Here is a 15,662-nt window from a genome sequence, read left to right as displayed (position 1 = left end):
ATGTGAAATGAAAGGCATGAAGAGGTACAGATATTTCAAGTGAGGATTGTTACCCTTTGTTCTGGATCAGAACTGAAAACTTGTAGAGAATTCTTTTGCTTTCTCTGCTTCCTGGAATCTCATCCTGCCTACGGAATACTGGGATTAGATCTCCTACCTCAAAGATTTGAGGACACTGATTACAGTGTGAATTTTGCCTTCAGGATCGCTGCTCTCTGTCCTTTCTCTGTGCCTGTGTTTCCTCTCCCAGCTGCCTATTCTACCAGGGAGGGAGAGAAAGCCAGAGACTAAAGGCACTTCAGGACCCCACCCCCACCCCACCCCGTATAAAGAGAAAGCGGGAAATATGATCTCGAGGGAAAATTACAAAGTGTTGGAACACCAGCCCCAGGCTCAAATACTTAATTGCTCTCCATTATGGTGGACGGCTACAAGTGCTGGGTCGGAGATGGGATATAGAGCAATAGAGCTAACTGTAAGGGGCTGAAGGGGTCTTCTTATCTCTTCATGTTTCTTTTCTTTTTTAAGATTTTTTTTTGGGGAAGGAAGGGTAACAGGGGAACCCTTATTGGGGAACAGTGTATAGTTCCAGGACTTTTTTCCAAGTCAATTTGTTATCCTTTCAATCTTAGTTGTGGAGGGCGCAGCTCAGCTCCAGGTCCAGTTGCCGTACCTAGTTATGAGGGGCGCAGCCCACCATCCCTTGTGGGAGTCTTCATGTTTCTTATCTTCTTCTCTGCCGTGTGACTTTTCAATATCCATCACTTGTTCAGCAAATATCCCTGGAAATAAAGATAAAGATGTATACTGACAACTAATATTTTTGCATTGAGCGCCGCAATTTATAAAGTCCTTTTCAAGTTTTCACTTTTATTTCATCCTTACACACACCCCAGGCCAGCATTGGCATCCCGTCAATGAGCTGGCATAGGACACCAGCAGATGCCACAGGATATCAGGGAGCAAGTAGGAGAGCTGGAACCCAGAGCCAAAGCTCCTGACTCCAGTGTCCTCTAAATGAACTTGCTTTTGAAATTCAGTCTCCTTCTCAGTCTATGCAAGTCCTAAGGAAGGTGGGTGGACCTCCCCAGTCTAGAGACAGGGATCGGATGATGTCCATGAGGGAAGGGTATCAGGAGACCAGACATCCGAATGGAGTGGCTGAGAATCCAGGCGATTGAAATTTTTTTTTTTTTTTTTTCCTCGAAAAAAGTGTGACAAAAACAATTCTTATTTCAAGCCTCTGGAGTTTGACCTTTGATCTCTCAATAAAATACTCTGTTTTCTTACAAAAGTACTTGTCATGATGGAATCTACTTGAAACACTGAAGCTGTACTTGTTATTTTTCAGCTTATAGGCCGATGTGCAAACACATTTTCAGTGAAATGAAATAAAATTCTGTAACAGGATGTAATTAGAGAAACTTCCCAGGACTCATACTAGCTGAATAAGAATTATAATTGCTTCCAGTATATAGTCCTGCTTTTATTTTTCTTTCTCTTTTGGAGTGGGTGTGTGAAAATATTACATAATAGGAGGGTGGCACACCCACAAAGGAATAGCCATCATTTTCTAAAAGATGCTGTTTTTCTGGTTTTCCCATTGGGGCACCATAACAATGAAAACAAATATTGGGTAAATTTAACTACTCCTTAGCACCCCCTCCCCAAAAATGTTCTTTTGACTTTGGACTTTAGGAATAACGTTAAAAGGTTCATTAAGAGGAATTGCATGTACTCTATGAAATAAATGGAACAGTATTACTAAATATATAAGGTAAAAATGGCAATAGCTAAATTAATTCTGATGGAAACTACCAATCCCTCCTTTCCATGTATTGAATTCCTCGTGGGGATTACTTCCAATGGTATCTGTCCTGGCTGGTTCCAAATAGTCTTCTTCCATCGTCCTTGATCTGTGGCACTCATCAGCTTCTAGTTTTTACCCTTGTGCACATCTTGGGACTGATGTACTAATTTCAGGTCCTAAGTCGAATTGTCTGCAATTACTGAAAGTCAAAATTTTTAAATATCTAAAAGCATTCTGCCCAATGACTCGGACTTCATCAACTCTTTTATTGCTGATATTTTCTGTTTCCAACTGTTTGGCACACATCACTGCAAATACTGGAAGTTCTGAAGGTGTTCATGTGCCTATCCACCCATTGGTCAGATGCTTGTGGAGGCTTTCTATAAAATATCCGGAGGACATCGTAATTTCACTTGAATATCACTGACCTCTCCTAATTTTAGCATGAGAATAAGTGCCTTCCTTTAGACCATTACCTACAAGGACCCGCACAGGCATTATTCAGAAATCACTGTCTTTATCCCACCATTGCTTATAATGTCCTAATATGAAAGTTCCTTGATTGCAGTGGATGGTGTTGAATATGCCTACATTTATATCACTGGAGTTTTTCTACTTCCTTTCTATTCATTTATGAGTTACATTTTGGTTGTTTTCACTTAGTTTGCATATAGTTTTTAATGTTATACGTAATAATTAAATTATATAAATATTTACTTTATCTCTGTTTCAGTTCCCAGATTTTTGTCTGATTCCATTTTTCTCATTTTAAAATAGAGTGTGTAGGGCATTCTGTGGTATGTGGCCCCAATCCCCCTCCAGGACTGAGGTAATCCTCTCTCAGCTGCTGGGAGTATAGGCTGCCATAGGCTCACAGCCAAGTTCCTCTCAGGAAATTACCCTCAGCCTAGAAGGAGCTGTGTTTTCCAAGATGTCTCCCCTTTTCCCCTGTCATTAGGTCATTAGGTCATCCTGGTGGCAAAGGCAGTCAAGAAGGTGGGGAGGGAATTTTAAAACCTGACCTTATGCTCAGTTTGGGACAACTCTGAAGGTCCACCCCAGTTCCAGCATTCCCTGAGGGATCAGCTTAGCCCAACTTCTCCCTCTGCCCAGCTCTGCTCCCTCCATCTTTTACAGGTATTGCTCCCTGGAGCACTCCCCCAAAGAAACCATTTGCACGCAAATCTCCATCTCAGAATCTGTTTCCAGGAAACCCAGCCTATGACATAATGGAAGTCTATCTTTCATCTGTTGCATAGACGTCAACCTATTTATATGTTTCTGCTTTGATTTAACTTTTAATAAATAAATCCCTGTAAGTTATTTGGTTGTTTTCCAATTTGAGGTAAGTGCCCTGAATTTTAAAACCTATGCCTTTGTATCTCAAGTCAAAAACTCTTCCTTTGACCCACAAATTGACACTCCAGAAATAGGACAAGATGCAGAAAAAGAAACACTCTTGGGTTCAACTAATATATTCACAACGAGTGACACAGCCCAGCTCTCCAGGATGAAACCTTTTCTCTGTGTCACTGTTAAAAAACTCAGGAGCCCAATAAGCAAATGGTCTAAGAGACTGCAGGTGAGGTGAGTGTGCCCCTTTAGCCACTGGGACCTCAGATTTTCTATCTCTATGGCATTTTCTGTCTCTATGACAGGAGTTTGAATTTGTTTTCAATGTGGATAACATAAGCTAAGGTTTGGGTCCCTACTATCTTTGTTTAGAGAACGGGTCCTTTTACAGATTTCGTTGCTATAGAAAAAGAGCTATGTTTTTAAAATGCTGGGACAGAGGTGCGGGGGGAGAAGATGACTGGTTCGTGCATTCTCTAAGCCTGTGCACATTCCATAGTTTATGCGCTGCAACCAGGACATGTTTTGTGAAGAAAGTTATACTTGACTAAATTGTCCTTTGACGTAAACCTATAATTTAAAAATTACATATATTTAGAGAACAAGTCAAAACAGGAAACACATTCTCAAAGTGGATAAAGCTATTTATGCACTAAAATACCCACTGCTACCATAGTAGACTTGTGTCCCTGTATTTAAATAGAAAAACTGAAAAGTACAAAAAAAAAAAAAAGAGCAAAGGGTCAGCCTACATTTGCTCTTCTGGACAGGGCAGTGGGCTCTCTTGGATGGACAGATAGTCCCTCTTTGCTCTCTTCTTAGGAGAGATACCGATGCCCTTTGCCCTACATTGGGGGCTGTGGCAAGAGCAGAGGCTGAGTTCGGGCAAAGAACAACAGATGAAATACATGTTGTCATGGGAAAAAAAAGTTAAGGGACAGGAAACATTAACTTAAAACTCAAGGAAAGCCAGAGTAGAAGGAAGGAATCAAAAGTGGGGAAATGTGAATCAGATTGTGCCCCTCGAAGCCCTTCAAACAATGATCTTACATAGGTTTTTCCTAAATCGGTTCTATGTGTAAATTAGGCCTCTCTGAAAGAGACATGCGTGTGTAAATCATATTCGCACATATTCTATGTTAATGAAAGTTGTTTACATGCAAGGAAGGTGAAGATGTAACTTCTGCTTATAGAGAACTTATTATCTAGATGGAGAGACCAGAAGGACACATATGAAAGTCAAGCCTAGATTTGGATAACAGTGAAATAACACAAAAATTATTACTAAGCAATGCAAGATTGCGCCAAGAGACGTCACTGTCTCCATTTCCGGTGCACAGGAACCATACCCCATTCTTTTGGCCTGGCAGAAAGTCATACACAGGATTGACACCTTGCATTTACACAGCAAGTGTGGAGAACTTCATAAAACGCTTCCCTAAAAGTGATAAAACGTAGACCGGCCATCTCTTTCCCACTCTAGAGCCTTTTCCAAGGGTTTCAACTGATAAGAAAGTGGCTGGGTGTGTGGAGTTGGAATACACGCCTGCTCCACCTCTGCCTTCATGAAGTTCTGGTTGTCACTGTGTGATGTTTTATGCTTCCATGGAGCAGACGACTTCACTATCAAACGGTGTTTTATGCTACCTGAACTGTTAACGCTTTTATCGTTGGTCTTTTTGAAGCACTTCCCACAGTGCCCTGTAAATAACAAGTACACAATAAACGTTTTCAAATGAATGAATAATTTTTTAAGGTGATTTTGAATAAATGAATAGATAAATGCTGTCCTGTTTAAGAGAAAAGGGGAAATTCCAGAGACTTTCTATGACTTAGATGCAGGATTCCCTGTGATCCCTCAGATCGCTATGACTAAATTTATGGTAGGGAACCTATAAAATGGCCCAAACAATCCCTATCTCCTATACTCATGCCTTTGTATAATCCCATCCCATGGAGTGTGGCTGGATCCAGAAATTTGCTCCTAATGAACATAACATAGCAAACATAATATTATGTCACTTCTGAGTTTAGGTCAAAAAGAGACAATAGCTTCTGCCTTGCAAGCCTGCGCTCACTCTCTCCCTGGCTCATTCTGATAGAAGCCAGCTGCTATGTTGTAAGCTGCCCTATGGAGAGGCCCATGTGGCAAGGATCTGAGTCTGGCCACACTGGTCACTAGCCAGCAAAAAATTGAGGCCCTTGCTCCGACAGCTGGGGAGGAATTGAATTATGCCCAAAACCAGGTCACTCAGCTTGGAAGTAGATTCTCTCTCGGGTGAGCCTTCAGATGAAATGGTAACCCAGCTAACACCTTTATTGCAGTCTTTTGAGATAGAGTTACCCAAATGAGCCAAATCTGGATTTCTGACCAGTAGAAATTGTGAGGCGACAAACGTTTGTTGTTTTAAGAGTCTAAGTTTGGGGGGCAATTTGTTATGCAGCAATAAAGAACAATTACAAAATCTATTATAAAAGTAAAAGTTATTAAATCATTTGTTAAAACCAAAGTATCAAAAGACTAATTGTACTTTTCATGGTCATCCAGGGAAGCACTGGCAAAATAAGAAATGGAGTTTAGATGCTACTTAATTCTCAGACTTATTGTCTCCCAAACAAAAGAAAATGACAACATTTTATGAGAAATAACGCTAGTAGAATCCATGAGGTTGATAGCCATGTGTCTCCTCTCTTACCTTCCCTTGACTTCTTTTTCTAATCTCTTTATTGAGTAACTATTTAGTGCTGGGCCTTATCTCAGGGGATATTATTCCTATAACAAGGTAACTTTGTCTTTCCCAAAAGAAGGAGATTCTAGGCATTCAGTGTGCATTCTAACAAAACAAGATGTTGAAATATGAGAAAAACGTCGCTTTCAAATAAACACACACTTATCAAACAATCTCTCTTTACGTACCATAATGAGAACTGTCACAAATGTTTTATTCTTGAGAATCTTGTTCCCAAATTGATAATGCTTGAGAAGCACTTTTTCATTACAGTTTTTATTATTTAATCAAGTGGAAGGAAAAAGTATTATAAACACAAGAGGAGTTTGTTCCCTTCTAATGAAGTATTTAGCCAGGAGCCCAGCATTCTTTCCACAGAGAAATAAGACAGTTCTGAGTTATCACTACTGTAATTGAGTACAGCACTTGGATACAAGAAGTCTTCACACCAGCCAGGCCAGTTCTAAAAATTCATTGAAGAAATTTAACATGAACTAGAGAGAGAAAGAAGAGAAAAAGATCACATTGTGAAATTCTATGGATTAAGTGTTTCTTTCCGAAATTTTCTTAAGAGTATCACTAAAGAAAAGTACTGGATTTTTGACATAGTGGGGTCCTCATACTTAGTGACTATCATTGCCAAGTTGACGTTGGACAAGCTCCAAAACACAGTGGTTCTATAAGAAAGATGATTATAACAAGGTTTTATGTATTGAGTGGTCAGTAAGAAAAGAGCCAGTAAGTCTGGCATTGGCAGAAAAAGAACTTCATATTTTGGGAGAAAATGCCAACTCCAGGACAACTTGGTCACTTATCTATCGCTCAAAGCCAATGCGGTATTTGCAGCACCTCAATATGCTCAGTATCCTGAGCTGGAATAATGACAACCACCATATCAACAATGATACAGATACCACAAGGGAGGTCCTTTAGATAAATAATCTCATTTATTAATAACCACAACCCTGCTATGTATGTATTACTTACCCCACGGAGGAGGTGGTAATTGGAGATAAGAAGCTGAGTAACTCGTCTAAGACAATTTACCTAGAGAAGGATTGAGGCAGGATTGAAACCCAGACCACTTTGATTCCAAAGTCTGGGTGCTCCTGACTATGCTATATTGATTCTAAAACCTCTGACATCAGAGATGGTGGAGATTCAGGCTTTTAAGTCCTGTGTTTTGACTCTCACTGGTGATACACAACTGCCCTTGGTAAAGAATATACACACAACTGCAATGTCTCCCCATGTGTAGAGCAGAACGGTTTTCAGGGGGAAATCACTGCAAAAGTAGGATGGAGAGGGTAGGCCTCAAACAGTGAAAACTTCGAAGAAGATCAAAAAGTTATTCATGGAGATGCTTTCCCCAGGACATTCTTGACGGAGAAGCCCAGTCCTCTTTTCAATCTTTTCCTAAAAGTTGCATAAGGAATTTATAATTGGACTTAAGTCTTCCATTCTTTCAGTTCATGGAGCATTTCCTTGTTGAGTTTTGTGAAAGGTCAAAAAATGGATTATTCAGTTTTTACAAGCATTCTCAAAATCCTCTAAGAACCTTGTAATTAAACTTCTTAAACTATTTTCCTTTCCAGACTAAACTGAAAGTTTAGAATAACATAGTATATCTATATTTTATATTTATTAAAGGCCTTACATTCACCCACTGTCTTATTAAGAATGCTGAATATTTTAATATTTTTTATCCTAATTGGAGAATATTGGGCTTTTCCTCCCTTTAGGGTGAAATATCATAAAATGTGATGTTTTGTGTGTCATTTTCTCAGGAAAAAAAGTCTGACTTGCTCCCCAAGAAATTATTAAGATATATTTTTAGGACAAATACTAATGTTCCTTTGACACCTAGAGTCAAAGAAGAAAAAAAAAAGGTAATGTGTACTTGAACAAATTTCCATTTTCCGCAGTGATTCTAGGTTCATTTGACCTTGCTTCCCTGAGTGCTGTGTTACCATTGGACAGAAAGCCCATCTACCTAGAGGGATTTATTTAATGTCTATTAAAAATCACATTATAGACATACCCTGTCAGCCTGTCATTTATGGTGAATTTCTTATATTTCCTGTCATTCTTCTGGTGATTTTCTCCCCATAGCTTCTAACTTTTCCTCATTAATCCTTCAAAACCCCTGGGATGTAAGATTGTGCACATAATTCCCTTCTTATTCAAAAATACTGTTTAGAGTTTTGCTTTGAAATTGCTTTTAGGGCTGAATGTTTGGCTTTCTTAAGTGAACCTGTAATAAACACTGTTGAATTCTCTCCAAATTACCTCGAAGAATTACCTGCTTATCTGGAAGAACCATCAGTGTAATTTTAAAGGATTTTGTTTTTATTCAGCAGTTCTAAGTCTTTGAACTTTTCTGCCTTAATTTTTCAGTCTTTCCACAGGAAAAGCTCTGCTGAGAAGGGGCACTTTGCAGCACTTTTCCTCATAAATGCTGAAGAGTGTTTTTGTTTCTACTTTGGTACTTGTGATTCTAGCTCCAAAGGAAGCAAGATTTCCAAGATTAGGACAATTTAGTCTGGAAAGGAGACTAGTTTAAGGGGATGTGATTAAAAGGTACTTAGGGTTTTGAGAATGCTTGTAAAAACTGAATGATCCATTTTTTGACCTTTCACAAAACTCAACAAGGAAACGCTCCACGAACTAAAAGAATGGTAGATTTTAAGCCCAATTATAAATTCCTTATGCAACTTTTAGAGATAGGTACCTGCTTGCAGAGAAGGAGACTGAGACACAAGAAAACCAAATAACCTGATTCGTTAGAGTCACAGGGTTGTAAACAATGAGGTAAAGATTCAAGTGCACACAGTTGGATCCCAGAGCCCAAGCTTTTAATTATTATATCTCTGTGATAAGATCATTATGCTTGCAAACTAGCTCGTAGCGTCCATAAGGGGTTTTCTGGTAACAATTGCAGCCCAAGAACTTAGTGACACCTTCTTGTTGATCCACTAGTTCATGTGGTTAAGCAGTCAAGGTGCTGCCAGGACAGAGCTTGGCTATGCATTTGGTTGGTGGCATTTTTCTGCAGGTATCTTGGTAGGCACACTAGCCAACAGCATCAAATTTTGCCTCTTCTAGCTGCATGACCCTGGGGATATTAAATAGTGTCCCTAAATATCAGTTTCTTCATGTGTCAAATAAAGATAATGATAATAACTATTTCAGAGGGTTCAATAGTGCATTCAGTGAAGGACGACAACAATGCTCCTTAAATACTAACTCTTATCATTGTTTGTTTGGAAAGAATGGCGATGCAGACCAGTGGATAGTGCAGACCTTGTATTCACTCTTGTGAATAAAAATTGATGGGCTATAACTTTCACAGGTTTTTCCGTGCAATAAATTTGCAGACAGTAGTGACAAAAATTCTCGTGCCTCCTTTACAAGTTTCGCCAAAGATTGCTGGCCAGGTTGGCACATCCCATCTTCAAGTGATAAATCCAAAACTGAAGGCAGGTGTTCAGACTGGAATCGCCAGCATAAGGTTCAGAGTTACACCAAGGCAGATATAGTGAACGAAACATGAGGTCAAGTACATAGATTAGAATTATATCTAACCACATTGGTGCAGCGAAAGCTCAGTTACATTTCCTAACTCAAGGTTCAGAGCACCAGTGGCCAAAGCCAGAAGAAATAAAAATATTACCGTTGGATCAGACTCACAGTTCCTGTGTGACCTTGGACACGCTTCCCCTTCTGAGGCCTGTGTTTCTTTATCTGTACAATGAATATCAGATAGTGTTGACTTCATAAGGGACAGTAAGTGTTACGTATAACGCCTTGCTCAGGGATGGCACTCAGAAAACACAAGGTCCATGATGAAGTTAAGGAAGGTGAGAATGGTGAAACGGAAGGCCTGCCCTGATCAGCACTGTATGCCAATGGCTGGCACAATACAGGCGCTCAATGCATATTTTTTGAACTAATGATTACTCTTTAAAGAGGCTGGAGAATCTGGTTGAGTGACTCTCAAGGGGAGCCAGGCAGGGGCAGAGATATCACAAGAAGGACCTTATGTGGAGGGTGACATGTGGAAATGGAAGTGGGTCAGACAGTCAGCCCCTGACATTTCTCCCTCAGTTTACCTTTACATGCCAGTTGCAAACACTGAACCTGGCCCTAGGGAGAATACCAGAATGTCTTCTCTGCAGTGGACTGTCCCTCAGACAATTCCTCAAGACTCTAGATCCAGGAACCACAAAGTGATTGTGAAAGTCAAGAATGGTGGATGCCCCACCTTTCTGCTTCTCTCCAGAGGTGGGAGTGGGTCACTTGCTTGCCTTTTAGAATTTGACTGCTGGTCTGGAGACCGGTCAACTCTGAACAAAATGGCATTGGCCACAGCAAACATAGTCTAGACTGACCTCAGAGAGTGGCTTGAGTAATGAATAGTATGAGCAAAACCATTGCAAACTTACAAATGTGCATATATTTTTCCAGCGAAAATAAGCTTTCCAGTGACACGTTTCTTTTAAGAAACAGTTTTGAGCTGTCTTTTAAAATCAAGGAGGAATTAAAATGCAAATTACGTGTTCTATCTTTTGTTTGTTTGTTTTTAGGAAATAAATCAGGGGGATTTTTGAAATTAAACTTTTTATTTGGAGATCATCGTAGATTCACTTGCACTTGTAAGAAATAATATAAAGAGACCCCGATACCCTCATCCCAGTTCTGCTTAGCAGGAATAGCTTGAAAAATTACAATACAACATCACAACTGGGAAACTGACATTGATACAGTCAAGATGTAATGCATTTCCATCACCACATGGATCCCTCATGTTGCCTTTTACGGCTACATTCCCTTGACTCCCACCCCCAACCTTCCTTAACTCTGGCAACCACCAATCTGTTCTCCATTTCTCTAATTTTGTCATTTCAAGAATGTTACATAAATAGAATCATACTGAATAATCTTTTTGGATTGTCATTTCTGTCACTCAGCATAACTCTCGGGAGAGTTATCCAGGTTGTTATGTGTATCAATAGTTCATAAACTTTTACTACTGAGTCATAGTCTATGGAATGGATGTGCCACATTTGGTTGAACCATTCACCCACTGAATGGTACCTGGATTGTTTCTAGTTTGGGGTCGTTCTGAAGAAATCTGCTATTAACGTTTGTGGATAGGGTTTGATACGAACATAAGCCTTCATTTCTCTGGACAGTTACATGAGTGAAAATACTTCTTCTCTAAGCCATTGAATATTCAGTGTATTTGCTACACCATTGTCTACATATTCTATCTACTTATCCTAAATAACACAAATGTCTCTTCTATATTGGCTACTGCAATAGTGATAGTATAGCTATTCATTCTTGAATGCTTATTTTGATGCAGGTATTGTGTGTAACTCCACTATATTTACTGAATACTGACGATGTGCAAGACACTATTCGAAGTGCTAGATATACTAACACATATAATGTACAAAATCACTCTAAAAGGCAGGTACTATTTTTTTTCCTCATTTTACAGATGAGAACACTAAGTCACAGAGATTTAATAACTTGCCTAAAGGGCATGCTTGGAAGGGCTGAAATTGGGAGTAAAACAGACTTGTATCAGAGCCTACAATTTTAAACATTATGTTGTATTGCCTCTGTTCTGTGGGGTCTCCACAAATCTCTATGAGATATGTTTTGCAGTTTCCAAGCAAACCTCCAATAGACAGCATCTCTCCATTCCACCATGGTTTATATACATTCAAAAATAAAATAATATGTTAAATGAGTCTTAACTATAACTTTTATAATTGATATTGCTAAATTGGATAAGGAAGTTTAGTGTGAGAGCCAACTGACCTACTCACTGAACTCTAGAATTCGTCAGAATTATCCTCCCAGTAAGATAATTTTGAACTAGTGTAACCTCCCATGTCGTGTAGGTGTACAGCGTAGTGGTTAGACATTTATATAACTTAGGAAGTGATGCCCCTGATAAGTCTAGTACCCATTTGACACTATCCATAGTTTTTACAATATTATTGACTGGAAGTCTGGCCTCAGTAACACCAAAGACTGGAGGAACGAATGGGAACTTATTCTTTCTAGGGAGAAGCTTGCTCCTAAGATCAAGGAGCTTGAACTATAAAATCCCAGCATTTTCCCCCAAATATGTTATATTGACATTCCATCTTTCCAGAGAGTAAAGGACCAGAGAGAGGTTTGAAATTACACTAGTTGAACTCCCTTTCCAAAAAAAGGAATTCCTTTTCCTAATAAAAATGAGGAATTAGTAATATTAGGGCTACGTTAGAGTACTCCCACTTTACAGGAATTAGATGCACAAAACAACAGAGTGATTAGACATTTACATACCTCACAAAGTGATAACCCTAAGTAGTCTAGCCCACATCTGACACGGTGCATAGCCGTTACAACACTATTGACTGTATGCCCTATGCTATACTTTCTATCCCGTGACTATAGTTGTTAAATTATAATTGACATTCAATATTATTTTATGTTAGTTTCAGGTGTACAGCATAGTGGGTTAGAAATTTATATAATTTAAGAAGGTATGCCCCTGATTAGTCTAGTACCCATCTGACACTATACATAGTTTTTACAATATTATTGACTGTATTCCCCATGCTGTATTTCACATTTCCCTATTTTGTAACTGCCGATTTGTACTTCCCTTCATCTTTTGAAATCCCTTCACCTTTCCCACCCAGCCTCCCAAACCCTCTCCCATCTAGCAACCATCAGTTTGTTTTCTGGATCAATGAGTCTATTTCTGTTTTGTTTGTTCATGTATTCTGTTCCTTAGATTCCACATATAAGTGAGATCATATGATATTTGTCTTTTTCAGTCTGACTTATTTCACTTAAAACCATCTAGGTCCATTCATGTTGTGGCAAATGGTAAGATTTCATCCTTTTTATGGCAAAGCAATACTCCATTATATATGTACCACAATTTCTTTATCCAATTGTCTATTGATGGACATTTTGGTTATTTCCACATCTTGGCTGTTGTTGATAGTGCTGCAAAGAGCATAGGTGTGCATATATCTTTTTGAATTAGTGTTTTGGATTTCGGCAGATAAATATCCAGAAGGGGAATTTCTGGGTCATAAGGTACTTCTGTTTGTATTTTTTTGAGGAACCTCTATACTGGTTTCCATAGTGGCTGCACCAATTTGCAATTCCACCAACAGTCACAAGGGTTCCCTTTTCTTTACATCCTCACCAACACTTGTTTTTTGTTGATTTATTGATGATAGTCATTCTGACAGGTGTGGGGTGATATCTCATTGTGGTTTTTATTTGCATTTCTCTGATGGTTAGTGATGTTGAGCATCTTTTCATATGTCTATTGGCCATCTGTATGTCCTGTTTCATATGTGCATGCATGTTCCCATGGTAGGAAATATGTGGGACCAGTGATTAAATCATATCTATTCCTCTAAGATGCCATTAAGCTAAATCTGCAGCAAGTTTATTGATTGGCCTTGTTCTTCTAACTGGAACATCAGTGTCACCTACCGGAACTGCACTCATCACTTCTAGAAAGAAAATGTTCACCTTTTGGATATGTATATCTTATAACTTTAAATTGATGTCAGACATCAGACTTAACATTAAAAAAATATGACTTTCTCAAATGATTCCAATTCAGGATCTGAAAAATGTCTGCAAGAAATGTCACCATGGAATAAGAGTGTTAATAGGACTCCTTCAGTAAGATATGGGACAGAGTGGGCAATGTAGAGCTGAGGCCAGGAGACAGGGAGAATAAAGCAGAGGCTCTACCCACCTCACATTCATCTTATGTTCACCACTGTCACTGAGATAATTGTCATTTCTTTTTGACATAGATATGACCTGTATGTTTATAAAGACAATGTCCATTCTCAGAGGAAGACGGGGAAGACTTTTCAATATCATTAAAAAATTGTGGCTGCGTATACACTTATTCTATTTTTGACTGCATACATTCTGACTTTGATTATGTCTTCATTACATGTATCATACAGAACCAGCTGCTTAAAATGAAGTATAAATATGATGGCCAATTGAGCCTTGGTTTCTTCTAAAGCAAACAAGTCATTCAAACTGCAACTGCAGGAGGAAATCCACTACATTTCAAAACCTAATGCACAGACTGCTAGGCCGTACTTTCAGTAAAGGATATTTATGGAAGGAAGAGGGTTGGAAGGAGGAATGAAAGAAAGAGATAAGATGAAAATAAAATAAAAGAAGTAAAGAAAAGAAAGAAAAACAAAGAGAGGGAGGGAAGGAGGGGAAAAAAGGAAGGGGTCGTGAAGAAAGGGAGAGAGAGGATAGAAGGAAGGAAGGAAAAAAGGAAGGAGGAAAAGAAAGAAGGAAGAAAAACATTACAGTTAATTACTGATATAGTTCAGTTTAAACCTACAATCTTGGTATTTTTCTATTAATCCCATCTGCTTTTTGTTCCTCTAGTTCTACTTTTCAGTTTTCCTTGAATGAATAGTTTTTAGTATTCTATTTTAGCTCTGTTATTGACTTTTAAGCTATATCTCTTTGTGGTTGATCTAGAAATTATGATATGCATATTTAAGTTCACTGTTTTTATACAACATCATAGTACATCATGAACAATACAAGAACCTTACAAAAATATAATTAAATGTAACCTCTGTACACCCTATGCTCTTGTTGTCTTGTATTATACTTTCAAACATACTATAAATATAAAATTAATTATACACACACACAGCCTTTAATATTTACCCAGGTATTTGCCCTTTCCAGTGGTCTCAATTCTTTCCAGGAGATCTAGGGTTTCATTTGGTGTCCTTTCCCTTCAGTCTGAAAAACTTCATCAACATTTCCTGTACTGTGGATCTGTTAAAGATGAATTATCTCAGCTTTTTTGGTGTAAAATTGTCTTTACTTGACCTTCATTTTTTTGAATGAAAGATATGTTACCAGGATATAGAATTCTAGGTCAACTTTTTTTGTTTTATATTTTGACACTTTAAAGATATAATTCCATTTTCTTCATGTTTCCATTGTTTCTGGTGAGAAGTCGCTTGTTATTTGTATCACTGTTTACCACTCTATATACTCTGTTTTTCTCTCTGGCTACTTTTAAGATTTTCTCTTATCTTTGGCTTTTAGCAGTAGGACTAGTTTATGCCTACCGTGTTTCCCCGAAAATAAGACCTAGCCGGACAATCAGCTCTAATAACGTCTTTTGGAGCAAAAATTAATATAAGACCTGGTCTTATTTTACTATATACTTATTTTACTATATACTTATTTTACTTATAGTAAAATAAGTATATAGTAAAATAAGTATATAGTAAAATTTTACTATAAGTAAATTTTACTATAAGTAAAATAAGACCAGGTCTTAACTAACATAATATAATATAAGACTGGGTCTTATGTTAATTTTTGCTTTGCAGTAGAGCTGATTGCCTGGCTAGGTCTTATTTTCAGGGAAGCAGGGTATGTGTCTATTTTTGGTATTTATCATGCGTTGAACTTGCTGAGCTTCTTAAACCTATGGGTTATGTCTTTTATCAATCTTTCAAACTTTTCTGCTGTATCTCTTCAAATATTACTTATATTCTATTATCTCTTTCCTTTTCTTCATGGATTCCAATTACATGTTTAGCAGGTCCTCAAATAACGTCATTTTATTCAATGTTGTTTCATTATAACATTAATGACATGCTATAAAAACTCTTTTATATCATTAGCCTATGGTAAAATTGGTTTCATTATACGTCATTTTGCTTAAAGAC

The sequence above is a fragment of the Rhinolophus ferrumequinum genome, chromosome 5, assembly GCF_004115265.2.
Source record: "Rhinolophus ferrumequinum isolate MPI-CBG mRhiFer1 chromosome 5, mRhiFer1_v1.p, whole genome shotgun sequence".
NCBI lineage: Eukaryota > Metazoa > Chordata > Mammalia > Chiroptera > Rhinolophidae > Rhinolophus > Rhinolophus ferrumequinum.
This window is presented reverse-complemented; position numbering follows the sequence as displayed.